This window comes from Lutra lutra, chromosome 3 (assembly GCF_902655055.1).
Source record: "Lutra lutra chromosome 3, mLutLut1.2, whole genome shotgun sequence".
In the NCBI taxonomy this organism is placed as follows: domain Eukaryota; kingdom Metazoa; phylum Chordata; class Mammalia; order Carnivora; family Mustelidae; genus Lutra; species Lutra lutra.
In genome coordinates this window covers 3,681,904-3,700,546 of record NC_062280.1, presented here as the reverse complement: position 1 = coordinate 3,700,546, position 18,643 = coordinate 3,681,904, and positions in this window count along the sequence as shown.

Genomic DNA, 18,643 nt, shown 5'->3' with positions numbered 1-18,643 from the left:
ATACAAATAAATTAATATTGTGTGTTGGAGACATGGCAGGTCCTCCAGGCATCTTCGTGTTATGGAGTTCTTACACTTAATCCTCTTCTTTTTCTAGAACCAGGAAGAAGTCTGCCATCTTCCAGTCCATTCCCGGGCCTGCCTCGTCTTCCTCCCTGGAATGACTGACGGTGAAAACATCCGGTTCCTTTGACCTCACCCATGAGGTGCTCTTTAGCCTCGGGAGGTCGGCAAGGCGAGAGCACCAGTTTCAAAGACATACTTCAAAGTCTGGTTTATGCGATTAAAAGAACTCATGGGTGGGTTGCCAGCAGTTCAGCCGTGGTCACGTTCTTACAAGACCCTTCTGGGACTTAACTGCAGCATAATGCTAAGAGAAGGTCAGACCTGGCTCCTGACACAGACTCTTCTAAACCGATCTGTGGGAAAACTTCTATGTAAAGGACTTTCATACCTCCCAACGGGAGGGGGCAATTTTCAGGCATAAGACTAAATCCATATTTAGGAAAAAAATTTTATCTGTCTCTGTCTCTGCAAGGGTATATTTATGCTAAAGATAGCAAAATGTACATTGACCAATGGTGCATTTAGTGTGTTTGTCTGAAATACTAGCTTTCAGATTAATGGTGACTTAATATTTTTCTCTTGAACAGTAAGTAGTTATTACGTTTATAAGAGTATTCTGGTGATTTTCCTAAAGCAAAAGAATCTGCTCCCAAGATGAATTAATGTTTCCACTAACACTTTGAGATGATGTCTTTCCAGTAAAGAAAAAAAAAACTTGACTTCACTGAATACCCCATTCTAAGAGTGAGAAAGGCCTTTATCCAGACTGGGGATGAGAGGGAGTAAGGATGGAGAAGCCATTCAGGATGGGGAATGACTGAAGAGCTTGCTGAAGTTTAGATCAGGAGCCGAGTGAATGGGGGCGGGGAGGCCAGGAGACAGTGGTCCAGGCAGATGGAAAAGCATTACTGAAATCCTAGAGACCAGAGAGAAAGAGGGTGCCTCTAAGAGGAGGTGACATTTTGGTTGTGAAGTCCTGGAGGGGGTAACATTTTGGTTGGACAGTTTTGACATTCACACCTATTTCATGACTCTAAACAAAACAAAACAAAACAAAACAAAACAAAACACCAAACCATTAAACTTTGATTTTTGAAAATCACTAGGCAATTTGTAAAACAGACACTCTCACCTCGTCTCTTATTCTTGAAGATGGAAGGGCACCACAGAGAGAGGTTATGCTGAAAATACAATTAATTGTATGCTATATCAAAGACTACATAGTTTGTAGACTATGTCAAAATGGACATAAAATATCTTATTTCCTGAGGTTTATCACAAAATTTCTCTGTACCTAATACCATGCCTGCAGTATTCTATATCTATTGATGAATGAATGATTATGGGAAGGTTATAAAGGATTTTAATATAATTCCTCAAATAGGTGTCTCATTTCTAACTCTCCCATGCCCAAATAAGAGATTTAACTACCTTAATGAGATGATCTTACTATATTACCTCATTTGATCATCCTAACAACTCCATAAAGTATATATGGCATATAATTTTCATTTTATGGCTGTAGAAACCTAAGCTCAAGGTAAGTGATCCAAGGTCACGATTAGAAATGAAAAAAAGGTGAATTTTGAATCTAGGTGTACTGCTTCTAGTTCCTTCATAATTTGTACATTCAGCAAACATCCACTGCAATCTCTGTTGAAACCTCAGCTCAAACCAATGAGTCACACAGGACAGTAACTTAGAAATAGGTTCTGTTGTTGACTAGAACCATTTTATGAACTGAATCGAAAGTTTCCAATATTTGTCACAAATAAAGACTTTGGGGGAGATTCTGGCTAATCAATTGTATATTATGTCAAATTGTTCTATTTTGAAATATAAAGAAGTGTTGATTGCCTTTGGTGATCCCAGACACCAAAAAGGTTGTGAGGCCTTCCCCACCCCTCAACGTCTCATACATGTATTTCAAAACAATTTTTTAAAATTTTGTTTATTTATTGAGAGAGAGAGAGAGAGAGAGAGCATGAACAGGGTGAGGTTTAGAGGGGAAAGGGAAAGGGAGAAGCAGACTCCCCACTGAGCAGGGAGCCTGATGCGGGCCTCAATCAGGGATCATGACCTGAGCCAAAGGCAGGCACTTAACTGCCTGAGCCACCCAGGTGCCCCCCCCCGCAATTTTTAAAATTATGATTCATAATGTCAGTGTAATGTAGTTCATTAAAGTCTACTTTCAACCCACTACTTGTAAACGCTTTTGGCATTCTGTGGTACGCTAAGCACATACTTAAGTTTGCTCTCTGCTCTTTGCTTATTCTAATCTGGGATACCAGATGTCCCTTTGCACATTTTCTTTCTTTCTTTCTTTCCTTCTTTCTTTTTTTAGATCTATTTATTTATTTTATTATTTTTTAAAAGACTTTATTTATGTATTTGACAGACAGAGATCACAAGTAGGCAGAGAGGCAGGCAGAGAGAGAGGAGGAAGCAGGCTCCCCACTGAGAAGAGAGCCCGATGTGGGGCTCAATCCCAGGACCCTGGGATCATGACCTGAGCTGAAGACAGAGGCTTTAACCCACTGAGCCATCCAGGTGCCCCTATTTATTTATTTTAGAGAGAGAGAGAGTGAGCAGGGGAAGGGGCAGAGGAAGAGAGAGAATCTCAAGACTCTCCACTAAGCAGGGTGCCAGACATGGAGCTTGATCTTAGGACCCTGAGATCATGACCTGAGCCAACACTGAGAGTCGGCCACTTAACTGACTGAGCCCCCCAGGCACCCCTGTCCATTTTCTGTAGCATTGTGCCCTACTCGTATACTTGTTGGTTAAAACCAGGGATCTGTTGGCAAACTAACTTTCTGGTTGAAGGCTATAATTCTGTTCTCAAGTGGAGAGGAATTATTGCCTTTTGGGCTTCAAAGGGAATAAGCTATGAAAGTCCTCTCCCCCTATCCCGGGTGGGTAGAATGGCGGACATGGTGTGGTATATAACTGATTGTTTTACTAGAATGCCATAGAGATCTTCTTCAAAGATTGTGGTCTATGTATTTTGATATAGGAAATGTTGACGCTTTTGAAGATAAACATTTGAAAAGGTTCTTGCTACTCCCAATGACCTGGAAATAAACATTTTTGAAATGTTTCTTCTGGATCAAGTATTCTCGGCTGCATGTTCTTCTCATTTAGTGTTCTGAATATATCTTGCCAGCCCTTTCTGGCTTGCCAGGTCTCTGTGGACAGGTCTGTGTTATTCTGATGGGCTTTCCTCTGTACGTAAGGAGCTTCTTTGTCCTTGCTGCCTTCAAGAGAGCCTGTCTACAATTATAATTCCTCATTCTTACTATTAGGTATCTCGTGGACTTTCGAGATTCTATAATCTTGGGGGAAGACCGTTCTGCCTCTAGTACATGAACACTGGTTCCATTTGCGAGATTGGGAAAATTTTCATGGAGAATTTGTTCCACTATATCTTCTAGACTTCTTTCTTTCTCCTTCCCTTCAGGGATTCCAATAATTCTGATGTTGGAACGTTTCTGCCATTTTGAAACTTGAGCCTTCATTAATTACTTTTAAATTAGTTGTGGAAACTGTATAATCTTATAATTGTAACCTACCAATAAAGCTCTCTACTCTTTTTAAAGAAACGTATTATGACCAATTTGAAATATATAATTAATTAGGAATTAACTGGAAAAGCTTCAAGACAATGAAGACTCTTGTGTAGATAAAGGCAGATAAATCTTGAGTTACAAATTAAGTCTTGTGTTAAACTTTTTTTCTTTCTTAAGGACAAGGGGAAATCAGAACATAGAACTATTTTTAAACATCAGTCATATGTTGTGCAGGCCAAGAACACAGATATTTTCTTGACAGTGAGTAGTGCAAAATTTAGTTTCAAATACCCTGATCTCTGTGGATATACTATTTGAAGATAGGGTTCTATGCTGTTTGTTTAATGTTTTTTGGCTTTCTTTGTCAAAAATTCCAGTGATAGAGAAATAAGGAAGTCTTTTGACTTTTGCATATCTGAGTTTCTTCATTTATAAAATAGAATTCACACACACACACACACACACACACGGTTGGGGGAAGACAGAGATACGCATTTCATAGCAATTAAATCAAATCTTACATAGCATGGTGCTGGTATCTTAGACTTTGTATATATTCAGTAAATTAAGTAATTTTATTATTGTTTTATTAAAGCATTTTGCAGATTCTTGGTGCTAGTTGTTTTTATCAGAATCATTTACCAAAAGTGAGATTCAGGTGAGATCTATATCTTTCTCCACATTTTCAGAGGTAGTGACCACCCCCCTCAGATTCCCCATGCAGCACTTTACTCATTTTATAGATTAGCGTCCGACTTCTGCAGTCAGAAATGACTATAGCTAGCTAGAAACGTCTGCACCCGTCCTTCTCACTGGCTTATAAATTGTGAAGGATAAGGACCATATATTTTGAGTTGAAGTTTAATTTCACCCTGGCTGCAATTATACTGTCTGCACATAGTTAAATTATCAGCAAAGATAAAATTTCGGTCAACCGTTCATCCCTGCACTCTTGAGCCACACCAAAGAACAACTGAGAGGCAACTTCTACCTGACTCGTCCCTGGTCGGGGCCCAGCTCTACTGGATGAGCGTGGGGGTCCTACAGGGAGCTTCGGGGTAGGAAGAGTAGTTTGGCTTTGCTGGTCTCCAGGAGGAAAGCTAGCACTCTTCATGTTAACGTGGTTGCTTGTGCCCTGGGTGTCCTTAGAGACGTCCACCAGGCCCTGCTCGACCCCAGTGACTGTCTACTCTTTGCAAAGAGTATTTGTGATGGGATTATGAGACCCGAAATTCCATTTCTGCTAATAAATCTGCTATTCTTCTAAACATACTCACATGTGCCCACACACAGACACATATACGCAGCTATATGTAACCATATGCAGAATCCTCATTCAGTGTTAGTCCTGACCTGAACTGCAATACCATTTTAATGGTATGAAACTCCATGGAAATAAAATTAGAGAAGTCTGTCACGTGGTGCGTTTATTGTAATGCATCATTTAGAAGTGGGTGGTAGTTTACATGGCTATTTTGTATTACTTGAGGTTAATTATCTCAGATCTTTTTTGCTCATTTCTCTATAGTGTTCTGGAGAAAAATTTTAGACATAAGTGATTCAAAGATCTAATCATAATTATGTCAATTTAATTCAATTCATTAAATCACTTTCGAGCTTCTATTACATACAAAGCACTGAACTAGGCAATATCAGAGATATACAAATGAATAGTAGTGCATGGTCCCTGGTCTCTAGAGAGGTCATAATTTAACATCATTAGCATTGTCAAAGTGTGTTTCTTCATGATGATTCTATCCATATGTCGTATGCCTAATGGGGTATGAAACTGGTTAAGCAAACATCAAAGCCTGTTCAATTTTTTTGTTGAAAAAGAGAAGGTATATATATAAATAATAATATGCCAGTTCTTACTTTTGACAAGCAACACAAACACCAATAAATATGAAATACGTTCAATTAAAAATTATAGTAAAGCCTAATCTATCCATATTATGAAAGAATGAGAACGTTTATGTATTTTAATTTTCCTGATAATGGAAACTTACATTCCTTTTAAAGCACCAAAACATTTTAAATATTAACCAATTTGAGGTGTATCTTTCCAAAATGTGTGATCTATTTCTCTTCCCTTCTAAAGGAATGTATCCCGAACCAAATTTAACAGTTTCTTAATGAGACTGGAATATTATCATGAACATAAAATCGTATGCTATATTATAAATAGGGAAGTTTTCAGGAAAAATACTGAGGTGTACAATATCGTGGTTCAACAATTCCATACATCTAACTTCAAGTATTTTTTCAGAAATCTTCTTCCCTTAGTGGTCTGATTGTCTGAGTCAGTTACTATTGCTATGTAATAAGTCATCCTAAACTTAGCAGCATGAAAAAAAATCATTTTATTATGCTCTTAGAGTCTGTGGATCAGGAATTCATTGTGAACAGGTAGGGGTAGCTCTTTGCTCTCCGATGTCTGGCCCTCAGCCAGGAAGACTCAGGTAGGAAGAGCGACTCTAACAGATGACGTCTGCGGTACCTGGGACGAGAGGTTCCAGTCGCAAGATGGCGTCTCATTCACCTGTCTGGCTCCTGGGCTGGAACAGCGAAAGGCTGGGTTTAGCTGGGACCATTGCCCAGAACCCCTACCCAGGGCCTCTTCACGTGGCTTGTGCTGTTCACGGCTGGTGACTGGGTTCTGAGAGGGAAGGCCACAAAGAGGGGCTTCCAGAAGGTGAGTGTTCTAAGAGAAACAAGGGCACATTCATGGCCTTTTCTCGTGGCCTCAGAAATCATGCAGTGCCGCTGTGTTAGTAACAAATGAGTCACGAGATCCACCCCAGATTCAAAGGGACGAGATTGAGCCTCCACTTGCTGATGGGACAGTGGCCAAATTACACTGGAAGAGAGCAGGAGGGACGGGAGAGGTTGGTGCGGCCATCCCTGGAAAACACAGTCTGTCGGCTACCGTTTGTTACATTTAAAAGTTAAATGTGAAATCAGAATGTGCAGTCATTTGGGGGAGGCCTAAGAGTTTTCGTATGAATGGGGCGACTGAGTTTCAATACGCTGACCTGAGGATAGCTAGTCTGGGTGCTGTGAGGCGGTGAGGGGATGCGGCAAGAAGGTGGCTGTCCGCAAGCCAGGGGCAGAGATCTGGGGAGAAACCAGACCTGCTGACACCTTGATCTTGGACTTCCAGCCTCCAGAACTGTGAGAAAATAAATTTTTGCTGTTTAAGCCACTCAGCCTGTAGTATTTTGTATGGCAGCCCTAGGTTACTAACAGGCCAGATAACTGACTTCTCGGAGGATATGGTCTTAGTCCTACTGCCCTACCAGCTCCTCTGTGCTCTCTTTGCTCCACCCAGATATTCCCATTTTCTGTGCCATCCCTCAAGCTGTTCCTTCTATCTAGAAAGTCCTTTCCTTCTTGTCTGGGCCTATTAACTCATTTCTCAAGGCTCAGCTCAGATTTCATCTTCTCTGTGTTTTACTTAACCATCTAGACAGAATTAGACACTTGATCCCCATACACATACCTTGATTTTATCATTTTTAATGTTGAGTAATAACTAGTCGTATCTGATCCCCTCTCCCCAGCCATAGAATAAGACGGTTGAGGGGAGGGACTACATCCTGATTCCCTCAATTTCTGGTACAATGTCTGACATTTAGTTGGTGCTCAGTACATGTTTGTTGATTTCATATATTGCACTAGAAACGCAAAAAATTTAAGATCTGGAAGACACCTCAACGATGATCTAATCTAGACTTTTACTTTATAAGTGAATAAAAGGTTGTTTCAGACCTTCAGACCAAAGGAATCACCCCACACTTCCAGTTAGTACAAAAAAAATCCTGAAAGGTAATAATTTTAGGGGTACTGAACAGTTGAAAAGGCATGAGCTCATAGAGTTGAGAAAGGGAATGTGTCCCGGATGTTGGGTGGGATATCGAGGAGGTTTGGAGACAGGGGGATAACTGCATAAGGTAAGTACCAAGTTAATGTGTGCACATTTAAAATGCAGTATTGTGATTTAGAGGGTCTATTCACAAATCGTTAAAGAAACTACATGTTAAATTCTGTTATTTTTATTATCTCTATCTCCTAATGTTCCCTACCTCATTTTTGATGCAAAGGTTGTTAAAGTGACACAAGCCAGAACTTCATTTAAACGTACCTTCCTTTATTTTCTGAGTAAAGCAGAATTGTGCTGTGTGTAACTGCAGATAAATTAAAATAATAATTTTCCCACCAATCAAACCTAAAGTAAGAGCAAAGATCTTAAACACCTCCTTTCAGTTCCAAACTTCCAAGGATAGGCAGGGCTGCAGTCTGTCACCCCTCATCCATCTTCCCTCAGAAATACTTTCCATTCATTGGGGTGTCTGGGTGGCTCACTTGGTTACATGCCTGACTCTTGATTTTGGCTCAGGTCATGATCTCAGGGTTGTGAGATCGAGCACCATGCTGGGTTCCTTGCTGAGAGTGGGGTCAGCTAAGGATTCTCTCTCTCCCTCTACCTCTCTCCCCACTCTCTCTCTCTAAAATAAATAAATCTTTTTTTTTTTTTAAAGTGGGGCACCTCAGTGGCTCAGTTGGTTAAGCGACTGCCTTTGGCTCAGGTCATGATCCTGGAGTCCCAGGATCGAGTCCCACATCAGGCTCCCTGCTCAGTGGGAGTCTGCTTCTCCCTCTGACCCTCTTCCCTCTCATGCTCTCTCTCTCTCTCTTAAGTAAATAAATAAAATCTTTAAAAAAATAAAATAATTTTTAAAAAAAGAAAAGAAAAAGAAAGAAATCCTTTCCATTCAGTCCTCAGGGGAAAATGCTAAGCGTTGTGAGAGTTCGATTACTTTTTTGTCTCTTAAAACTCCAGTGTGGACTCCAGGCAGTAACACGTGAAAGGGCCTGTTTGCCATCTGCTTCTTAGAATGGTCTTTGTGGCTAAAGAGACAAACAAAACAAAAAATAACAATAACAAAATAGCAGGGAAGGCACAAAAGGAGCCTAAAACCTGAAACCTTCAGCCCGCGGACACTCTGAGGCTCTCAGTTCACTGCCTGGCACTTCCTGCGTGAGTGTGCACGAGGCCGCGAACCGTTAGCTGTGAACATCAGCCAGAAGTTCCATGTGTGTGAGCGTGTGTGTGTGTGTGTGTGAAATTGGAATAATTAATTATCTTCATGACCCTCAGTTTTCTTATTTGTCAAATGGGGATAACGAAGCCTTTCTGGGGGGTTATTGTGAGGATTTGGTGAAATGATAAGGGAAGGGCACAGTGCCAGGCACTCACAAAGACAGATTTCCTTTTATCAGTGGCAACACTGGAGTTCTTTTTTTTTTTAAAAAGATTTATTTATTTTAGAGAGAGGAAGCGAGTGAAAGTGTAGGGCAGGGAGGAGGGACAAAGGGAGAGGGAGAAACAGACTCCCCGCTGAGCAGGGAGCCAGATGCAGGGCTAGATCCCAGGACCGTGGGGATCACAACCTGAGCCAAGGCAGACGCTTAACTGACTGAGCCACCCAGTTGCCCCAATACTTGGGTTCTAATTTTTAAAAACTAATTCCATAATGACTTTGGACAAGTCAGGCCTTTGAGGCTCATTTTTCTCATATAAAATGAAGTATTGGGTCAAGGGTATCTCTTTTAACCAGAACTTCTTAATGAAGAGGGACCCCCTCAATGGGGCCATCACTCACCATTTGAGCTTGGCTTCCTCTTTTCTCCCTCTGCTTGTTGGGGTCACTGTAAGACCTGTGTTAGGAATCTTTATGAGATAATGACAAATGACTTGTCCCGCTCATGCCCAGGATTTCTCTTTCATGCATGGCTGCCTCCTGAAAATGTTGAGATTACTAAGTAAATAATGTGTGCAGATGAAACATTTAATTATGCTGTCATGGTCTGGGCTAGTGTTAGCACAAAGTTTCTGTTAGCAGCTCAGAGCTTGGATAACATCAGGTATCAAATCCTTGTGCCTCCAAGCTCCACACTCTGTCGGAGTCATTCTCTCAGTCTTTGTGCTTAAGAAAAAAATGGAGACTTGAGAGTTAATGATTGAAAGGACTTGACTGTAGAATTTTTAAGAAATCAGTAAGAAAATCCTGAACACACGAATATCAATCCAAAGGTTGACTATTTATATAGCCCAGGCCTAGGATTTCCTGTGTCTCTGCCAAGGTAGAAACTTACAAAAATGAGTCCCTTTTATCTTTCGTATGTTAGAGTGAAGGTAATGAATGTCCAGTTTCTCAAATCCCACTTTTCCCTAAAGTACACAAGAATTAATGGGTAGCTAATAAGCATAGATTCTATGATGTATTAAGCATGATTTGTCTGCAGTGATGGGAAGAAAATTCCCTTAGAATTGCAGTTTTCTAAAATATAAAGGGCACATAGCACAGAATGAAGAAAAAAGCTTTGGAAAAGCAAGACTGTCCCTTTGAAAAGTAAGAAAGGAAATGGCAGTGGGAAAGGACGTGGGTGGCAGAAGATGATTCAGCCGGAGGGGGCTGGGGTGAGTGCTGTGGGCCCGCCTGACTGAGCGTGGAGTAGGCGGGCGGTTATGACTCGCATTGAATGGGAGATAATTAAGAGCAAGTTGGTACCAGTAACTGCCAGGGAGGGGAGAGGATATGTCCAGAAAAAGCAGTTCTTTATGTTAATGCTGAATTAAAACACCTACCCATTTGGGGCTTGAGAATTTCATTTTGAAATGAAAAAGTATTTGCTGGAAACAGCATGCAGATAATTGTGAGATTTTACATGTCTTCTTCTAGTTGTTGTGCTGCAAGAGTTTCAAAATGAAATAACTGTGCTGGCTCCTCTTTCGTAGAAAGAACATATATTTTAAAATATGAGCCATTCTCTAAAGGAAGAGACAGTGCTGTTCAAAGCCATGCACAACACAAGTATCAAGTTTCAATCTGGGATCAGCTACACATACATTTCTGAATCGTTTTTGAGAGAAAGGACTGAAAGTGCACAGCTTCCATCGTCCTTTAAATAGCTTTCTGGATTGAGGAGCATTATAATTAAACTGCACCGAGTGTCACTGTAGAGAAGCTTCTAAATTATGGGTCTGAATGGGGGCGAGAAATGCTATTTGATTGCTTGACAATCAAAACCAGAAAATGTTCAGATATGCTCAGCCCAGATTATTGTAATTATATCAGATGGAGACGTGGGAGGAATAGGTGTAGCCTTGAATTCAGTAATTACTTGTTTATCTCTCTTTCAAAAATTTAAAAGAAAAACTATTCATGAATACCCAGGAATGCATATTCACGGAGTAGTCTTATATAAGAAAGAATAGATTGGCAAGTAATCAGTCCCTTCAGTGTGTCCTGGAAATCGGTCGTGGAAACATGACCATGTATGTCCTCAAAGTACTCTCAAACTTCGGAAACTAGTACACTGAACTCTTCCATAGGGACTTTATTTCACACGGAATGTCAGAAGGGATGTCCGTCAGGGCTCTGAAATCTACTTGGTGCACTGGTTTGCTCTTTGCTCCCCGGAAGCTCTCCTTTCTCTCTTAAGGTGGAAAGGAATAGGGAGATGCTCTCAGAACATTGCTCAGACAAGCCAGAACCTTTCTTGCCTTTTAAAGAGGCCCAAAAGATGCCTCTTGGGAGGAAGGTGAGGACCTAATGCCACGCCAGCACCTTTACAAAGTGTTTGAGACCCTCTTAGGTACTACATACGGGGAACAAACACTAAACATTTGACTGGGAAACAAACTTCCCAGTTTTGTGCCTAAAAACTGTCAGGCTGAAAAAGGAAAACATAGCACATGCCTTTCCCAGGTGAAAAACTAAGACCATAAATTATACGCATAATATATGTATTATCTATACAAGCAAAATGATGTCATGTTCTCCAGTCTTCTGGATTGACCTTTCCTTTAACATTTAACAAACTATGGATCTAGTTTCCATCTCATGTGATGGGAAAGTCCATTATCCTCCTCCAATCTTCCCTCTCCTGGGCGTTTTTCACTCCAGAGTCTCACTACTGGTTTTGTATACTAATTAACAATTTTTCTTTCATAGATAAATGAGTGAAATGTAGAATATATTCAAGAACAATTAAACAATTTAAGAATTGGGTTGAATGGTTCTTTCTGAAGAGGGCTATTTCTGGAGTGGTATCTAGTCCCGTCGAGTGAACCACTAGCCAGTCATAGACAGTTTCACTTTAGTAAGGGGAAGATTTTTCTGTGGGTCAGAGGTTTCCCAAGACAGCCTCAAGGTCTGGGGATGCAGAGCCCCTCATCTCTGGAGGTGTCTGAGTATTCACTGGCTACAGGAACTTGAGATTTTCTCACAGAAGTAGACCCTGAGATGAGGATCTACACAGAAGTAGCTTCTCCAGTAGGTGATCCCAGGGAAGAGTGGTACGAAAAACAGAAGTGAGACAAGAAAAGGATGCTGGGTGTGAAGGATATACTATTCATGCAAGAGTCCAGTATAGAAATAGGACCTCTAATCCCATTTGGAAATTCTGGAGACCAGTGTGAAACACTCACCTCAGGTGAGAGCTGGGATGCTCACACACAAATTTCCATCAGCTGAGATTGAAAACTATGCCAGGAAACCATTCCTCTGGCGCTATTGCTGGCAGTCGAAAGCCAGGCTGGGACACAATGAACTGGTCAGAACGAACATGGTGTAAGTCAGGGTCTCAGCAGTATCTGTTACACTAACTAAAAACTTGAGAAGGCGACTGTAGAAAAGAGATTGTATAATGATAACCAAAGGACTGACTAATGCCCAGAGATGTGCGTTTAATGGCTTTTCACAGTGTCAATTTTGAAATTGAATTTGAATGACCACAGGCGCTACCATACCTTCTTCAGTATGCCTCAAGCCCCATTACTCTCTACGGCTAGTCTCACGTGTTTACATCACTTGTCTGCTCTTTGAATTTGCTGTCCAGAAGGAAATTCAAATCTGAGACAACGGGGGAGTCTGGGGAATCTTGCAGGCCACTGCTGACTGTGAAATTCTATGCCGTTATGACTCGGTGATCCCTAAACTCCTTTCAGCAATAAAATTTTGTAGATTTAATTATATGCTGTCTTTTTACTTATCTTTGCAAGTTCCTTAAGGCCAGTAGTATAGGTGCATAAATGCTCTTGACCAGCTAAAATGCAATTATGCAATTCTAAATGCTAATAAATAGAGCCACAGTCATGTATAAATTCACTAGCCTGACACACATCCGGACAGATAACAAAGAGGAGGAGCTCAGTATTCAGCAGGCTTGATTTAGGGTCTACGGTCACACCTTGGTGAATTTGTTAAGGCAAGCGTGCACGCCGATGCTCACCCACTTTGTCTGACGTCACAAGGAAAGTTGACCTTGGCAGACAGCACTGGAGCTTTAAAAATTGACCTTGCATTATGCTAAGTGCAAGAAGCCAGACATTCAAGGCTATATACTGTATGAGTCCATTTACATGGCATTCTGGAAAAGCCAAAACTGTCTGGATGGAAATTAAGTCCCTACTTGCAGGGTTAGATGTTATAGTGGGGGCAGCTCACCACAAAGGGGCAAGAGGGAGCTGTGTGGGGTGATGGAAGTGTCGCGTCTTCTTCCTCCTGGGCTACACCGTGGTGCATGTTTGTCAGATATCATCAAACTGTACATGGAAAAGGATGAATGTTCTTGTATTATATATTATATATCTATGTAAAATACATTTTATATATATACACATATGTGTGTGTGTGTGTGTGTGTGTGTGTGTATAAAACCTCAGTAAATCTGACACTTTAAACAATTGAAGAAAAAAACAAACCTCTAGGTCCCAGGCAAGTTCCTTACCTGCTGCCACAGGGGAAGCTTCCCCAGCATCCAGGAAAACCCGGGAAGCTGCACTGGATGTCCTCTCAGATAAAAACACAGTTTCCCTAGCTCCTGAGTTACCTCTTCCTTTTAGGTCCAGATCATCTTTGCTCCTCCAACTTGACAAAAACTGGTCAGTGGATGAAATAAGGTTTGTTCCGTTGCTTCCAACTTCCTGCAACAGTGTCTGCCTTAAGCCTTTTTACCCCCGTGTTTCTCTCTAGGCCCAATTTCAGAATTCACAATCTAGTGTACGGACGTGTTTGCTCTTCACTTGTTGAACCGAGACCCGCAGGGGCTATCTAGCTTCCGAGCACAGCCCTAGGCCGAAGAACCCTAAGTGGAGAGGAGAGACGATGTGGTTTGACTAAGCCCGAACGCCTCCAAGATTTACTTCAAAAGCTGAAGGGCTGGGCTTCCCTGTCCAATCCGTTTCTGTGTTCTTGAACTGCCTGTGCACGATTCATTCCTGAAGAAGCTTGTCCTAGACTCTCCCGTGGGTGAGCTGCTCTCCATGCGGCTCCTTCGGGGGCAGCTGTCAAAGGCACTAACGCGGGGAGTAGCCAGCAGGACGGGGTGTTGGGGGTCACTGCAGCTCCCTCGACAAGGAGAGTACGTGCCGCTCGGTCAGGAACGAGGGTGAGTCTAAGAACCTGGGCCTAAACCGTGTCTTTACTCTCGTCTCTACCAGCCTCGAGCGTCCGGCACGTTCCCCGCCTCACCCGAGGTGCTTGGTAGCGGCCAGTTATTTGACGGACTGACCCCTACTTCTCTCTGCGCCAGGGTTTCCCTCCCGGGCACTTGGACTCGCCCCTCATAGTTGTGTTCCACATCCTGACCCCCCAGATCCGTCCTTCCCTCCCAGCCAGCCCTGAAGTGTGTCCTAGGCACCCCTTCTTTGAGCTTTCCCAAGATCTTCTCATACCTATCGTAGCCTCCATCCCTCTGTATTTTAACTGTTTCCTTAATTTCTCTGCCCACCCCCTCCTCCAACAGTAGGCTGTGAGCCTTTTATTCTTGGTGTATGTGTGTGTTCTATCTGGGACATTCTTGGTGTATGTGTGCATGTGTTTTCTATCTGGATTCCTTATAACTGTTTGCCCGCGAACCAATAAAAACTTGCTCATGCTACTTTCAGAAGTTTGCTGTGTTAGTTGGAAACGATTTCAAATACAAGTAAAAGAAAAGCTTGCTAGCCTGTATTGGCTTATACAAATAGACATTTCTTTGTCTGGTGTAAAAAAAGGTTTGGAGAAAAGCAGCTGCTGACCATGGTTTAGACATGCAAGAGGTCAAGGCCAGAGATTTCTGTGGTTTATTTGACATTTCCTTTATGATAACAAGATGGTTTTTTAAGCGCTCAGCTTTTGAGATTAAGTGAAAAGGAGCTGTATTAGTTTTCCACTGTTGTGTTACAAATTGCCACCAATTTAGGAACTTAACACAACACAAATTTGTTATCTCACAGTTTCTATGGGTCAGGAGTCTAGTCATTGGTTGAATTCTCTGCTCAGAGAATCAATAGACTGTAATCAAGGTGTCAGCTGGGGCTGCGTGTCCTTCGAGGTTCAGGTCCTCTTTGAGGCTCACTGATGGTGGAATTCAGTTCCTATGACTGAGGCTCTCACCTCCCGGAGACTGCTCCAAAGCCGTTCACACCATTGCTGTTTGTTTTCTTTTAAGAGTCCAGCAGGAAATGATCTCTTTCAAAAACCTTGTCTGATTACGTGAGGCCCACTCAGGATAACCTTCCTTTTGATTGACTCACAGTCAACCAGTTAGTAACATAATCATAGGGCGATATCCCATGGTTCCACATACTCAAAGGGAGGGGATTCTACAGGGCATGGACACCAAGAGGCCATCTGAGAATTCTGCCACCACGGGAGCGATGTCATCTCTTTCCTTTGAAAAGCAAATGGCTTCTCAGAGTTCCTCGTAATAGAGTTCTTCTTAGATCTCGTTGGGCAGAACTACATTACGTAGCCAGTGCTAACTGCAAGGAAGGCTAGTAAAGAGGATATCTAGCTTTTCCAGCTTCTACACAGAAGACAAGAAAAGGAGAGGGGCCGGGAATAGACGTTGGATTAGTCCATCAACGACAAATCCCCTCAAAACCTTAATTATAGGAGATTAGATCTGGTAGAGCACTGAAAATCATTTAGTACAACTTTTCAGTTTTCTAGATAACAAAACCGAGGTCCAGAGAACTTAGTGACTTTCTTGAAGTCACACATGATCTCCTTTGATGCACTGGACAAAGCTACCCTATTCAGCTTCTCTAGCAGTTTAGTTTATCAAATCTCAAAAGAAAGAAAGAAAGAAAGAAAGGCTACTATACAAATAAACTAGTGGTGGAGTAATTTCTCTTGAAGCTGATCACTGATATGCCTTTCCATCACATAAAACAGGTTTCTACCTTCTACTCGTAATTTGTGAAGCCAGCAGCTCTGGCAAGACGGACGGCTGGTAAGGCACAGACGCAGAGGGCAAGTCCACATGAGTTCAGAGAAAGAAGATACACTCGTGGCTCAGGAAGTTGGGGAAAGTATCAGAGAGGGCCTGGACTTTGAGATGAGCCTTAAAGGACAGATAAGGCATAGTACTGAGAGTTCAAGGAGGGCGCTCCATCTAGAGGGAAACATCAAACAGAAATAACACGTTAAACTAGAAAAATGTGCAAGGAATATAGAGATCAACTCAGCTCAGCCAGGCTAGTTTCAGAGGCCAATTTATTCGTTGAAGAAAGAGGTAACAATGACTTGAACTTGAGGTGACAATGGGGGTGAGAGGCATGACTGTGAGACGGAAGGACAGTTGGATGTGCTGATCGGACAGGTTTTCCCTGAGTTTCTAAGCACAAATGTAGAAAGTTGGTTTATTCACTTCCTCTCCCCAGTCCCTACACATACAAAATATTCAGTGTTTTTAGTTGAATTTCTGAATGATTTGGTACAGAAGAGAAAGGAAAGGGTGGTAAAAAAGAGCGGCGTGAGGTTGGGAGGAGGGTGGAATAGAGAGGGCATGAAATTCAGTTTCAGGTATGTTGAGCCCCAGGCAACTTCTGGAACCCAGCGGTGGTATCTAGTAGGTCACTTGGGAGAGATACCCAAGAAGCTTCTGGGCCTGGAGACGTGTATTTGCAATTTGTAGCTGTGAGGGAAAAAAAAGGGTAGTGGAGAACTTCAGGCGGTGCTTACATGTAAAAGGGGGGAAGACGAGGCAGAAAAGGAGAATGACTAGTTGAGAATTGTCTAAGGAAAGAAGATTATAGATCCAAGACAGGGAATAACAGTGTCTAAATGATGGTAACCGACAGGGAACAAGACAGCTTTCAGAGAGAATGGGGGCAGGAACGGAGAGCGAGAGTTTGAAGAATGAGTGCGGAGGAAGAGCTCACAGCTGGTACAGTTCACTTTCAGAAGTTTTAAAGATTTTATTTTTATTTATTTTAGAGACAAAGTGTGTGTCTGTGTGTGCATGAGCAGGGGAGGGGCAAAGGGAGAGAGAAAATCTCAAGCTGACTCTGCGGAGCTCGGAGGACAGCGCAGAGCTCGATCCCAGGACTCTGAGATCATGACCTGAGCCAAAATCAGGAGTCAGACGCTTAAGAGACTGTGCCACCAGGTTCCCCCCAGAAGTTTTAATGATAAGAGGAAAATCAGGGATGACAGAATCAAGGGAAGATGGTTTGGTTTATTTGCTTTTGAAAATGAGAGTGACTTGGGCACTTGGCTTCTGTTCGGTGGGACGGGTCGGGGAAACGGAACGTGAATATAGAAGAGAGATCCTGCTGAGGAAGACCTCATAGCCCCTGGAGGGTGCTGGAAGGTGGATTCAGGGGAGGAACTATTCCTTATCTTCCGAAGCAAGAGGAAGAAAAAAGGAAAGAGAAGGAAAGGAAGGCTTTTTCCATCGCCCTGTCACTAACCGGCTTTGGGCCACTTTGAAAACCTCGCTGAATCTCAGTCTCCTCTTCCATGAAGTCAAGCCTGGGCCTAGGTGGGCCGTGGGATAAACTCTGTAGTTTTGCTCTAGACAAACTTAGGATTCCCTCCCCTCCCCTGCTGTCCTCGAGCAACCAATTGCCAGTAATGGAGATGACAGCAATAACAGCAGACAAGTCTCAAAGGGCGCACCCAGCGAGGACGCGTTCTGAAAACTGCACAGTGGAGAAATCATTTCGATGTGCCTTGAAAGATGGCACGTGTACATATATATGTATATGCAGTGTCTTAGTGCAAATATCTCAAATCTTAGAGGTAATGCGGTCTAATACTTATTCTATTTCTTTCCTGAGTTCAACCGACTGTCTCATTTCCTCCTGGTTTTTTGTCTGTTACTGTTTCTCATATTCCCAAATGCTTGTTTGAGGATATATAATTCAGTTTGGAGAGTTGTGTTACAGCTGGTGAATTTTCTCCCACTTTGATATTATTTGGAAGAGGAGTTTTACGAGTTGAATTTTTTGGATTCTTTTTGTCTTTTTAAAATATTTTTATTTTTTAGATTCTTTTTATTTTTATTTTAATGATTTCGCTTTCATGAAGACTGAGGTGCATTTCTGTGGGCAGGGCTGAAGAGTGGGGTGGTTGCAAGATTTCCGGATCAAGAGCGCCCTCTTCTGTCAGTGTAGCAAAGTACGTTTATTTTTTCTTTCTTTTTTTTTTTTAATTGATTATTATTTTATGGAAGAGGATTGATAGGAAAAGAGATTATGCTTCCTTCCATTTAAAAAAAGATCTCGTTTATTTATTTGACAGATATCACAAGTAGGCAGAGAGGCAGGCAGAGAGAGGGGGAAGCAGGCTCCCCACAGATCAGAGAGCACGATGTGGGGCACGATGTGGGTCTCGATCCCAAGACCCCAAGATCATGACCTGAGCCGAAGGCAGATGCTTAAGCCACTGAGCCACCCAGGTGCCTGCCTCCTTCCATCTTAGGGGGGGGGTCTGATAGTTTCCTAAATTTGCCCCTCAAATTTTTTCCCCTTACCCTGCATAATTTCTGAAAGCCACCTCTACCTTCTTCTGACCCTTCTGCCTAAAACTCTTTCCAAGACTGGCCCCTTGCACTTCACACTCACTGTTAGATACCTTCCCAGTAGTAAGTGCTCTGATCTATCAGCATGTTTTTTCAGTATTTTTTTTAATTTTTTAATTTTTTTTAAAGATTTTATTTATTTATTT